The following is a 14,260-nucleotide window of genomic DNA, read 5'->3' as shown; positions in this document are numbered from 1 at the left end:
ATTGAATTCCAAAATATCTGCCTTTATTATTTTTTTCTTTCTTCAACTTTTTTTTTTTCTTTTTTTTTTTAGATTCAGGGAGTACAAGTGCAGGTTTGTTATGTGAGTTGTGTATTAGTCCTTTCTTACACAGCTGTGAAGAAATATGAGAGACTGGGCAATTTATAAAGAAAAGAAGTTTGACTCACAGTTCCTCATGGCTGGGGAGGCCTCAGGAAACTTACCATCACGGTGGAAGGCACCTCTTCACAGGGAAGCAGGACAGAGAATGGGTGCCCAGCAAGGATGGGTTTTAAAACCATCAGATCTTGTAAGAACTCAATATCATGAGAAGAGCGTGGGGAAGAATGCCCCCATGATTAAACTATCTCCACCTGGTCCCACCAGGGGGATTATTACAATTCAAGATGAGATTTGGGTGGGGACACAGAACCAAATCATATCATTCTACCCTTTGCCCCTCCCAAATCTCATGTTCTCACATTTCAAAACACAATCATGCCTTTCCAACAGTCCCCAGAGTCAGCTCATTCCAGCATTAACCCAAAGTCCAAGTCCAAAGTCTCATCTGAGACAAGGTGAGTCCCTTCCACCTATCAGCCTGCAAAATCAAAAACAAGGTAGTTTCTTCCTAGATACAATGCAGGTGCAAAGATTGGGTAAATACAACCATTCCAAATGGGAGAAATTGGCTGAAAGGGGATACAGGCCCCATGCAAGTCTGAAATCCAATAGGGCAGTCATTAAACCTTAAAGTTCCAAAATGATCTCCTTTGACTCCATGTCTGACATCCAGGGCACACTGATGCAAGATGTAGAGCAGCTTGGGCAGCTCCACTCCTGTGGCTTTGCAGGGTACAGCCCCACTTCTGGCTACTTTCACAAGCTAGCATTGAATGTCTGTGGCTTTTCCAGTTGCATGGTACGTGCTGTCAGTGGATCTACCATTCTGGGGTGTGGAGGATGGAGGCCTTCTTCTCACAGCTCCACTAGTGAGTGCCCCAGTGGGGATGCTGTGGTGGGGCTATGATGACACATTTCCCTGCTGCACTGCCCTAGTAGAGGGTCTCCATGAGGACTATGCCCCTGCAACAAACTTCTGCCTGGACATCCAGGCATTTCCATATATTCTCTAAAATCTGGGCACAGGTTCCCAAACCTCAGTTATTCACTTCTGTGCACCCGCAGGCTCAACACCATGTGGAAGCTGTCCAGGATTGGGACTTGCATCACCAGAAGCAATTTCCCAAGCTATACCTTGTCCCCTTTTAGCCATGGCTAGAGCTGAAGCAGCTGAAATATAGGCACCAGGTCCTGAGATTACACAGAACTGGGGGCCCCTACGCTTGGCCCATAAAACCAGTTTTTCCTCCTTGGCCTCTGGACCTGTGATGGAAGGGGCTGTGTGAAGGTCTCTGACATGGCCTGAAGACCTTTCCCCCTTTGTTTTGGTGATTAACATTTGGCTTCTCACTACTTATGCAAATTTCTGCAACTTGAACTTCTCCCCAGAAAATGGAGTTTTCTTTTCTACCCTATCATCAGGCTGCAACTTTTCCAAATTTTTATGCTCTGCTTCCTCTTGAATGCTTTGCTGCTTAGAAATTTCTTCTGCCAGATACCCTGAATTGTCTCTGTCAAGTTCAAAGTTCCACAGATCTCTGGGGCAGGTGCAAAATGCTGCCAGTCTCTTTGCTAAAACATAGCAAGAATGACTTTTATTCCAGTTTCCAAGAAGTTTCTCTTCTCCATCTGAGACCACCTCGGCCTGGATTTCACTGTCCATATCACAATCAGCATTTTGGTCAAAGCCATCCAACAAATCTCTAGTAAGTTCCAAACTTTCCCACATCTTCCTGTCTTCTAAATCCTTCAAGTCTCTAGGAAGTTCCAAACTTTCCCACATTTTCCTGTCTTCTTTTGAGCCCTCCAAACTGTTCCAACCTCTGCCTGTTATCCAGTCCCAATGTCGCTTCCACATTTTCAGGTATCCTTATAGCAGCACTCCACTCTATTAGTACCAATTTACTGTTCTCATGCTGGTATGAAGAAATACCTGAGACTGGGCAGTTTATAAAGGAAAGGGGTTTAATTGACTCACAATTTTGCATGACTGGGAAAACCTCAGGAAACTTACAATCATGTTGGAAGGCACCTCTTCACAGGGTGGCAGGAGAGAGAATGGGTGCCGAGTGAAGAGGGAAGCTCCTTATACAACCGTCAGATCTCATGAGAACTCACTGTCATGAGAACAGCATCAGAGAAACTGCTTTCATGATTCAGTTATCTCCATCTGGTCCCACCCTTGACACATGGGGATTACAATTCAGTGTGAAATTTGGGTGGGGACGCAGATAACTGTATCAGGTGGATTCTGTGTCACTGCAAAATACCTGCTTTTAATAGTAAGGTGCTATATTAATTTTCTATTGCTGCAGTTTAAAGCAACACAAATTTATTATGTCCCAGTTCAGTAGATTAGAAATCCAGTACACTAAGCTAGTCTTTCTGCTCCAGGTCACAAAAATCTACAATCAAGGTGTCTGAAGGCTCTGCTCCTTTTTGGAGGCTCTAGGAAAGGACCCACTTCCAGGCTTCTAAGGTTGCTGTTGGAATTGACTTGTATGTGGTGGTAGGACTGAGGGCCCTGTTTCCTTGACAACTGCTGTCTGAGAATTATTCTCCACCTACATTTCCTGACTCATGGCCCACTTCAAAGCCAGTGACAGTGGGGCAAGTCTTTCTCCTGCTTCAAATCTTTTCAACTTTCTGCTGCAACTCTCTACCTCTTCTGCTTTTGAGGGCTTGTGTGGTTATTTTGGGTCTCCCTGAATAATCCAAGACGCTCTCCATATCTTAAAGTCAGCTGGTTAATTTTATCCCAAAAATCCTTCAGAGCAGTAACTGGATTAGTCTTTCATTGACTGAGCAGAGTATGGGAACTTGGAGTGGACACCTTTAGAATTCTGTCTACCACAGGCAATAATGGATGAAGAAGGGTGATGTGAAGGACTGGGTCTCCTGACCAAATTCCTGTGGGAGAACCAAAGCCTTCTACAGATGGGTGAAATGGCCTGGAGATGGAGAAGGAGCTCTTTTAGGTCAATTAGGTACAGGAACATTGCCTCAGCCTGCTTAATGAGTCCATTCAGGGTGATAGAATTAATTTAGGGGAACAGGGAGATGCTTCTGGAAGAAGGATAAACATTAAAATCTCATTAAAAGTTGAAATATGTGATTTTCAAAAGTATACTGTGGGGATGTCTCCCTTACCTGAATGTATAATTGGTATGGATAGAATAATTAGCTGCAAATTCTTCCTCCTACTGAGTGAAAATTTTTACAAATAAAATAACTTATAGACCTGCTCTTCATTCAGTACTAATTGGATATGAAAAATGGGAACTGTTAGAGTTACCTAAGCCTATTCAAACAGTAAATTTGAAATGCTAAGTAACATATGCCTATAGCAACAAAAAATTACTGCCTTGATTAAGGAAATGTTAGCTGCAGGCATGTTTGTATCCACACACTCTTTATACAGTGCCCTGATGATGCCACTGAGAGAGGCTGATGGACAATGGAGACTGTCAGTGGTTACCGGAAACTCCATTAAACAGTAACTTTAATAGCTTCAGAGGTCCCTGATATAATCCACACTACTCAACTGCTAAATACACTATTTAACAAGCTAAAGGTGACTGGTTTTCTGTAATTGACCTGGCTCATATATTTTGCAATTTTAGATGCCAGGAAGAGTCAATAACAATGTGCATTCACGTAGAATGGTTTCCAACATACATTTGCCTCAAGGATACTGGAATTCCTCCCTGCATATTGTCACAATCTGGTGAGGCAGATCTAGATGCAATACGTTGTCCTAATGCTCTATCCTGATGATTCTATGATTATCTCTGAAACTGAGAGTCAAGCTAAAAGCAACTTTGCCATGTTCATGAATCTGATTGGGGATCTGATTGCAGATGGTGCATGAACCCTAAACAAATCTAGGACCTCGTAAAGACTGTAAAATTTGGGAGGAGTCCATGGATTGGAGTGTCAAATGATACACAAAAGACTACAAGGAAGAAAATGTTCTTGCTCCTCTCCCCTCAGACTAATTGAGAGAACTAATGCCAAATAGGCCTATTTGGGTTTTGGAAAAATCATGTCATCTACTTTGGAATACAACTGGGTTCATCCCATTAACACCTGGAAAAAGTCCATTTGAAGGGAAGCTTGAACAAAACAACAAGCCTTCTTGGAACTGCAGAGCCTGTAGTTGAAGCTGTCCTGTTTGGACCATATTGTGCTAATGCTGAGATAATATTCAGTGTCAGTCACCTGCATTCATACTGACTCCAGTCTCTGGCTAAAGCCCATAACCATGGTCAGCAGTGACTTCTGTGTTTTTGTAATAGAAAATTACCTAGTACCGTTCTCTGGTATATTTCTTTTAAAGACAGTTACTAGATAGTGACTGCGCATTTAGTAATACAGCCCCAGTAATTGGAGGACGTAAAATTATATGAACTCCTTAACTACTTCTCATGTCATGAGTAATGTCAAGAAAGCATCCCAACATGCAGGGAAATGTTCATAGAAATTCCACCATAATGTGGATGTAACTGCACAGAAGCACTCTGCTATGATATGCAGTGAGACTCAATGTATTCATGAACAAGTGGCCTTTTTCCACTACGACTTTCTAAAAAGCCATCTGAAGACTTGGCTGCTGGGCTGCTGCTCCTACTGGCAGGCCTAACCTTTCTACCAATTGCCTCAAGGATACATGGCAATTGGCCTGGTTTACAGGTGGCAATTCCAGAATGGAGTGCCATGGCTCAGTATGGAAAGCAGCTGTCTTGTGACCAGCAGTTAGTAAATTCTTCATGGAAGAATAGCCAGGTTGGCAGCCTACTGGGCAGAATTACAGGCTGTGTTCCTGGCAGTAATAGAATTGACACAAATAAAATCGCAATGATTTGGGTGCATATTGACTCTTGGACTGTTGCTAATGGACTTTCAATTTGGTCTGGCAAGTGGACTGTAGATAATTGGCAATAAAGAGACTCCTATCTCAGATACTGCTCTTCCTATAATTCTGAGTGCAAATCGAAGAAAATCATACTGTTGTTCACCAAAGAACGTCTTTTCTAGTTTCTGAAGGTGATTGGAATCAACAAGTTGATGCTTTAGTTCAATCTCTTGAAATGGCAATACGGGTCTATGAAATGAGTGGACATTCTGGAGGTCAAACCATGCAGTGATGGGCTGACTGGCAATGTATACTACTGGACTCTGCTGAAGCTCAAATTTCTTATAAAAATAGATTATTCTGCTTGCCAGCAGGAGAAGCAACATTTGAAGTCATTTCTGAGAAGTAATCCCGGGGAAGAAAGTCTAATATATAACAGGGAAGTAGATTATATTGCGTCTTTTCCTGCTCCTTCAAGGGTATTTGAGTGGAATAGACAAGCATAATAGATATTCTTGATTTGGCTTTGCATTTCAGTATCTGAATCCATGGCTGCTAATACTACCCAAAGATTGAACAACATAAACCAAATTATGGCACAAGTTTTGTCCTCCTAGTTAAATTCCTTATGTCAAGGTGAAGCTTTCAGACTGTGCATCAAGTTTATGTTGCAGCTGTGCTCTTGCATTATCTCCTCAGCTTTAGGCACAGCTGGCTGTGACCTGAAGCAGGCAGAATGCTGTAGTCTATTGCTGCTTCCCTTAAGCAGCCTCATGATTTACATCAATTGCCCTAAAAAGTTATAATTTTCTCTGGGTGTTATCCTGCACAAAATGTTGAGAAACACCAGGATACACAATAAGGATCAATAATATTCATCAAACATTGTTACGAGTAAAACAAAACAAAGAAAAAAAAAGAAGGATTTCCTTTAGTATCTGGAATTGGATGAGACGTTCAATATTACTATACCTATTAAATATTGTACTGAAAGTCCTAGCTTGAGTAGTAGAAGAAAAAAGAGAAAGGGGTAGTATAAGGATGGGAAAGGGAAGCAAAATTGTTACTAATCATGAATAAGGCAATCTATATTGAAATTTTATTTAAAGTGCATGTATTCGGCAGGAGTAAATTTTTAAAAAAAGTTCATGCAAATTATAAGCATTAGTAAACGTTTACCAAAGTAGCTAGGTTTATGGTCATTATGCAATAATAAATTGTGTTACTTTAAAATAGCAATCAAGGCTGAGTGTGGTGGCTCACACCTGTAATCCCAGCACTTTGGGAGGCTGAGGCGGGCGGATCACGAGGTCAGGAGATCGAGACCATCCTGGCTAACACGGTGAAACCCCATGTCTACTAAAAATACAAAAATTAGCTGGGCGTGGTGGTGGGCGCCTGTAGTCCTAGCTACTTGGGAGGCTGAGGCCGGAGAATGGCATGAACCTGGGAGATGGAGGTTGCAGTGAGCTGAGATCGCGCCACTGCACTCCAGCCTGGGTGGCAGAGCAAGACTCTGTCTCAAATAAATAAATAAATACATAAATACATAAATAAATAAATAAATAAAATAGCAATCAAGAGAAAACATGCATTTAAAAATATCATTAATATTAGTAACAAAATGCTACATTATATAAAGATGTGGCAGCTATAGGAAGAAAATTATGACACTATTTCAAGAAATTAAACAAGATACCAATAAATGGAGAGAGAAAGCACTGCAGTGGATAGAAAACAACACAAGGTATCTGTTATCCCCGAGATTATCTATCGATTCAATGAAATTTCAACAACAATTTTAAGAAGTTTTTTTCAGGGATCTTAATATATTATTGATAAAAATTTATAGAGAAGAGCAAAAGTCCAAGTATATCCGAAAAATTAAGATGGAGGAGCTTATTCGGCTAGATACCAAGATTTTACTGAGGACAATGTAGCATTCACGCAGGGATAGACCAACTGACCAGTGGAATACAATAGCTCAGAAAGGAATTCAGGCATTAATGGAAACTTGACACATGACTTGATATATCACATTGGAAAAAACTGGAGAAAAGCGTATAACATGCTCAGACAATTTTAATCTCCATAAAGACAAAACAATTAATTTGGGTCCAAACCCTACACCATTGACAAAAAGCAGTTCCAGCAAGAAAAAAGACAAATGAGCAAGCAAAACGTTAGTCTTGATAAGAATATATGGAACATCTTTGACACTTAGAGGTAGAAGAGGATTTTCTGCATACAAATATTGCAAGTCAGAGGGAAAAGATTGATATATTAATTGAAAGACACCATGAAGAAAGTAAAGTGAAAAGACAAGCAACAGAATTGGAATTGTTATGTGCAACTAAATAACTACTATAAAAAGTTAATTAAACATAAGAAAAATACAAAGCACATAACAGTGGGCAAAACATAGAGACAGACATTTTATAGAAGAGAAAATGTAAACATCAAATAATATTCAAAGCTGCTCTACTTCATTAAAATGTAATAAATTCAAAATAAGACCTCATTGACATACCATTGACTTTCATTTTGTGTGGTTGTAGAACAATGGGAATCCTTACGCACCGTTCATGTGAGTAGAATTTATATTTATAAATACGGTAAACTTAAGTTTCTCTTAGTTGTTTTAATACTAAATATAAAATGTGAGGTTTCATCTAAATGAATTCCATTATTACATACTTCAGATTAGATTTCAGATCATCATTACAACAGGTGAGATTCTCTTATCCATTAAAATATAAAATACAAAACTTTAGTGCTGTTTTCTTTTTCTTAAAAAAATCTATATTTACTTCTAAGTCTCCCTAGGGTTCAAAGGTACTAATCCAATTATGAAAGTCAATTCATATTACATTTAATTAGGTTGTTCAGTTTTTATAGACTTAGTCCAAGAGGATCACTTAGATACTTTTCCAGGACTCTGAAGAAATATTTTGAAACTTATTTGTAGTTATTATGCCATTTTTTCATAATTTCAACAGAGTGACCCACTCATGTAATACTTCCGTCTGCTCATAAATGTCTGCAGCTTACTCAAGATAAGCAATCGATCAGAACACTTATAATCTGTTATCATCTTTTCCCTGAATTTTAAAAATGTTAAACATTAATGTAATCTCACTCTCATTCATATTCTTAAAGTAAGCAAATCCTACTGATTTAAAAAATAATAGTAGATTGGTTGTGGATTCTCATATATCTTCATCTGACTGAATACCACACTTAAGAAGTCAATCCCTTGAGTCAGAAAATGTCTTCTACATGATGTATTTAATACTGAACTGTATTCTGCATCCTTTATCAATATAACAAAGGTATCAACATTACCGAAAGGACTGAGTAATAAGGTTCCAGCAGAAATATTCTGATATCTTGATCTTCTTTGGCACATTTAAATTAATATTTATTTGGGTAGGTCATTATGGATTTAAGACTTTTCCTTTTTTTTTTTTTCCGAGATGGAGTCTCACTCTGCTGCCATGCTAGAGTACAATGGCACGATCTTGGCTCACTGCAACTTCTGCCTCCAGGGATCAAGCGATTCTTCTGCCTCAGTCTCCCAAGTAGCTGGGACTACAGACATACGCCACCAACCTGGCTAATTTTTGTATTTTTAGTAGAGACAGGGTTTCACCATATTGGCCAGGCTGGTCTTGAACTCCTGACCTCATGATCTGCCTGCCTTGGCCTCCCAAAGTGCTGTGATTACAGGGGTGAGCCACTGCATAGATTTAATGTATTCGAGTTAACCATAAGTATTTTTCTATTTTTGATGCTGATATGATCACAAACCCCTATAATCTAGTTTCTGTGTCCTTTTGATCTGATTCCATTAACCCTTGAATGAAACTTTGGCCTATATGAAAACGTGCACACTCTCTTACACTTTCCTTCCCCAGACTTGGAATCAGTGATCCTTCCAAAATACCCTGGCTCCTTTTCATGGAAAATTGATTTTGAGGAACTAAAATCTGGACTCTACATTTGCACATTGGGTTGGTCCCATCTGAGGTTCCATTGCCTCAAGGTCACTTTAGTGGCCACAGGGATAAACAATTTTGTATAAATATGTATACATATATAATATAAACAATTTTGTATATGTATATATAATATAATATCATTATATAATCTCCTAAACAATAATGCTAATTCAGGTATATATCAGTTGTCGAATTTATTTGGATCAAAACTCTTCAGACTCTTGAGATTCAAACTCTTGAGATTTTGAAATCTCTGAACATCATTTCTACTTCAGTAAAAGTACTGAAAATTGTATGCATTAGTGCAAGCAAAGCTCTTTTTGGAGGAAAAAATCTTTTATTTATTTTATAAAACTGAATGCATCTCATATCAAAGGAGAATGGTTTACAGTTGTTGAGATTTAAATTATAGTATCTACTAAATACTTGCTATTTTTCTCATATAAAAGTACTTTCTCAGTCCTTTGGCTTTAGTACTCTAAGAGCACTCTGAGGAACTTTATTCATGTTATATGCTTTGAGTTACTCAAACATTAAAGTTCAGAAAGTGGAGAAGCTAATTTCAATAAAATATACTGCTTCAAGAGGGAAACTGAAATCTCTTTCCTGTGGGCCAGTTTTTATGGAAGCACAGGGCTCTTCTTCGATCACCCTGTGTATTTTAAATTATTTCTAGTATTTCTATGGTGGATACCATAAACTGTTTGGTTAATAATAATCGTAGCTTCAAGTCTTTTTCCTTGAAATGTGTATTTGGCATTTCTTGAAGGCTTTTTTTTTTTTTTTTTTTTTTTTTTGAGATGGAGTCTCGCTCTGTCGCCCAGGCTGGAGTGCAGTGGCGCGATCTCAGCTCCCTGCAACCTCTGCCTCCCGGGTTCAAGCAGTTCTCTGCCTCAGCCTCTGGAGTAGCTGAAACTACAGGCGTGTAGTCTCACCATCACGCTCGGCTAATTGTTTATATTTTTAGCAGAGACGGGGTTTCACCATGTTGGCTTGGCTGGTCTTGAACTCCTGACCTCAGATGATCTGTCTGCCTCAGCCTCCCAAAGTGCCAGGATTACAGGCATAAACCACCGTGCCTGGCCTTCTTGAAGGCTTCTATAGGGATGTCTCATAGTGATCTTTCTTTTGTAACCCTCACCTGCCTGCAGACGACATGAATTCATCTATTTAGAGTTAAGGTTTTCCAGTTTTCTCTTAAAATTTTTAGGATACCCTAGTTCCCAGATCTATGTATATTAAAAAAAAACAAACAAACTATGATTTTGAGTCATCCTTGCTATGCCAGTTACAGTTACAAGTTTTATAGACCAGGGACCATCATGGCTAAACATCCATCAGATAAGGGTGGAGCTCCCTTCCAGATTCTTGGGCTGGGGACTTCCCATAGACTGATTTAGCTTAGGGACAAAATAAAGACATCCAATGTATAAGGAGAACTACATGAAAAAGAAAGATATAAGAGTTGGTGGGAAAGGTTATGCTAAAGCTAGAGCGACTCAGAGAAAAAGTAGACTCAGTTAATGATCTTTATGTCATTTCGCAAGTCTTTTTGAATAAAACAGCTCAGAAATGGAGCCAAAGCCAACCGCATCAGCCCCAAGCAGGCAAGGGGATTTAATGAGGTGGGTCTGAAAGAATAGTACTAAGAACTCATGCCTTTCACACACACTCTCTTTGTCCTGGAAAATAAGACTGCTGATTCAGAATTAAAAACTAGTGTTGTTTACTAAGAGTCAATTAAAACATTAAAGAACAGAGGAGAAATGTCATCACATCTTGGTTCCTTAATCTGTCAAAATTACAAATATTCTTGCTTAAGTCCCTTTGAAAATTACCTTGTGGTTGAGGAAGGAGCAAACAGGGATGAGAAGATATTTTAATACTCAACAACGGAGAGGAAAAGTAACCTTAGAGTCACAAGTTAGACAACTATCTGTCTGTCTATCTATCTATCTATCTCTTTTAAACTTCAGCATGCTCTAAGAAGTTAGACAACTTTAGAGATTTCTTTGAAAAGAGCACTGAAAATATAGATTTCATAGTGTTTTGTTGCAATAAACCCTCATATCAACCTCGAGTGTTCAGAGTTGCTAATCGCTATAGATAATTAACTTTAGATTCAGGAAATAAACTCACAGTAGCTTGCTTAAATTGAGAATTTACCTAAGAGGACTTCCAAATTCCTTTATAGCTTCAAGGATTAAAAATGTTTTACACTTTATTGCATGTTTACCCTTTCCACTTTGTGATGCCTCGTAAAAGCTAAGATTATTTTTATCAACCTGGAAAGACCTTTAGGTTCCTTTACTGATAAAAATGGTGACATCTGCTGGAACTATGTAGTTCAGCACCAGAGTAAGGTCTGAACAACTGCCTGGTCTCACATGTTGGCTGCGTTTCTGCATTTCCAGGAGAGGTAGCAGACACACTTGCAAATGGGGAAACAACAAAGTCTCTGCTTCATTTAGAATGAAGATTGATCACGGACAAAGCCAAGCTCTTTAAGACAAGATTTCAAGAGCTGAAAGCTTCTAGAATAATATCTTTGCAAAGAAACCCACGCTACTAAGAAGCTTAAAAAGTCAGAAAGCAATTAGCAGTGGTTGCTATGGAAGCAACTGTAAACCTGTCCTCTGGGAAGAACAGAAGAGAATAGTCAGCTTCCCTCAGGGAAGTGGGTTCTAGGGCTCATTAAGGGGCACAGGTGACAGCAGACACCTAGCTCTGAAAAGACAAATAGTTAAGAAGTGCCTGTCTGTAAGTTTTTTTATTACCAGAGGCTGCAGCATTAGGGGTGTAGTGATTAGCCAGAACAGCAGGGTACAAACATAAATTATTATAAAATCCAGACTGTATTTTGTCGTCAGCATTGCAGAATGTTTTGAATGACACAGTATGACAACAACAAGGGATTATAGTCATCATCTTGCTTAGGGAGAAATTTTATGCATCATGTATATTTAAACCACAAATACCAAAGATTTTATGTGCAGTGACTCAAGTATCACAATTTTAAGTCTGTTTCAGATTTGAAGCAATGCCTGCTAATTCAGCATTCTGAAAATGAGTATCCTTGTTTATTTTTTTCATATTTTATAAAAGTTGACATTTTATTTTTTCTCAGGCTAGAAATACTTGATAATTTTGTTACCGTTCTCTAAATCTTACTTTCCAGAACTCGGCAGGATGAAGACAAAGTGTGTGAAAGGTATGAGTAGTTCTTTTAAATTCTCTTTTATCAACCTGCTCATATTTTCTAGGGATTGAGAACTGAGTTTTTATGGATATTCTTTTTTTAAAAAATTATTTAGCAATTGAATTTTCAGACCACAAAATACTTCAGGGTTTCATTTGATCCACGTTACCATATCTCTTGCAGCAACTCATTTTACTATTTCCTTCATGAAAGTTTATACAGGACTTGTTTAGGGAGAAGAATTTCTGAAACTATATATTGCTGAAATATCTTTTTATTATAGCAACATTTTATTATTTATTTATTTATTTAGAGACGGAGTCTCTCTCTGTAGCTCTCCTGAGTAGCTGAGACTACAGGCGTGTGCCACCGCTCCTGGCTAATTTTTGGATTTTTTTTTTCTTTTTTTTTTTTTTTAGCAGAGATGGGGTTTCACTATGTTGGCCAGGATGGTCTCAATCTCCCAACCTCTGGCGATCTGCCTGCCTCGGCCTCCCAAAGTGCTGGGATTACAGGCGTGAGGCAGCGCACCGGGCCTGTAGCAGCATTTTAAAAGGACATTTGCTTGGGTATATAATTTTATATCCAACATTTTTTTCCTTAAATTTTTAAAAATATCCTACTCCTTCTTTTGTTGCATCTATTTTTATTGCTATGTCTGATATTCTGATCCTTGCTTCTTTGCAGGTGATCTCTGACTCACTAAGCTTTGTAAATTTCTCTATGACTTGCATGTTCTAAAATTTCTCGCTAGCATTTTCAGTCATAGGTTTTTCTTTGTATATCCTGTTTGGCCTGAAGGCAAATCTGGCAATGAAAACCCAAGTGCTCACACACCCGTGACTCTGCTGAACTGCTCGCACTTCTTACCAGGCGTCCTCATCACAATGCTTTGTCCATCCATGTCCAGGACTCTTTAACCAGAGATGCATTTTTTGATATGTGATATATGAAGTCCAGTATAAACTAACCAATTAAAAACACCTTATGTTGTAAGATCTGTGTGCTCTGTTGTTCTAACTGAATATTTTTATCTACAAAGCCTGTATTGGGGTTAATTCCAACCTTAGAACTTGGCATTAGAGGGACATCATGTGGCAGTATAAGGTTATGCAGGCAGGCTTGTCGGCAGCATTCTTTGTGAATTGCTTTTTCTTGAGAGGTCAACTCTTCATTCACAGGAGGCACTTTTGCTAACAATTATCATACGCCAAATATCATATCCTTTGAATGTTGTTTGCTCGTCAAAAGCAGTGATGATAATCTTAAATATAAAGTCCAGGAATGGCATCTGTGAAACACAAACATCTTTCTCCAACTTGATGGTGAATTAATGCTGACTGTGAGCTAACATAAGAGCCTTATTATTTAAATTGTGTTTTTTAGTAGTATTCTGATCAAAACCATTATTAATGTTGTTGCCTTGCACTGCGCACATCTTTATATCATTGTGTTCTAATATCATGAGATAAGCATATGGTTCTCATATAATTTTGTAGTGTAATAGTGTTATGTGTGTGCTATGTTTTCTTTACATGTTTTTATTTTGAAGATTTACATCAGATCCAGTTATTTATAGGGCATTGAAGACCAAACATATACAAACATCAAGTATTTTAGAGTTGATTTCTAGCAGAGGCTGAGGTGGGACTCTTGTTGGAGTGATTTAGTGAGGGAGCATCCTCAGGAGAAGATCATGGGGGGATCAGGACAGGACAGGGAATCCAGCTCGGCAAGAATGTGTCTTAGCTGGAGACTGGCTTCAGCTTGACCCCACAGGACAACTCTAGAGCATCGCTGTCCAGTGGAAATGTATTGCATGCCATACAGGTAATTTTAAATTTTCTGGTAGCCACATTTAAACACGTAGAAAGAAACAGATGGTTTAAGCACTTTGTTCGAACCAGTACATCCAAAGTATTGACATTTCAGCATGTATCAATATTAAACATTTGATAAGATATCTGTATTAGTCCATTTTCACACTGCTGATAAAGACATACCCGAGACTGGAAAGAAAAAGAGATTGAATGGGACTTACAGTTCCACACGGCTAGGGAGGCCTCAGAGCCATGGCAAGAA

General features: G+C 38.7%; 1 protein-coding gene across 1 annotated transcript in view; it reads left to right on the top strand.

Moving 5' to 3' along the window:
• CCDC102B (coiled-coil domain containing 102B) overlaps window positions 1-14,260 on the top strand; it is a 355,558-nt gene that overhangs the window by 7,623 nt on the left and 333,675 nt on the right. The window contains exon 3 of the mRNA XM_017867082.1: window positions 12,158-12,190. The gene's annotated coding sequence lies outside the window, so the exon portion shown is untranslated. The remainder of the gene's footprint in view (window positions 1-12,157; window positions 12,191-14,260) is intronic.

This window comes from Rhinopithecus bieti, unplaced genomic scaffold (assembly GCF_001698545.2).
Source record: "Rhinopithecus bieti isolate Rb0 unplaced genomic scaffold, ASM169854v2 scaffold_2272, whole genome shotgun sequence".
In the NCBI taxonomy this organism is placed as follows: Eukaryota; Metazoa; Chordata; class Mammalia; order Primates; family Cercopithecidae; genus Rhinopithecus; species Rhinopithecus bieti.
Note: the sequence above shows the minus strand (reverse complement) of the source record. Positions and strands in the feature narration are given on the sequence as shown.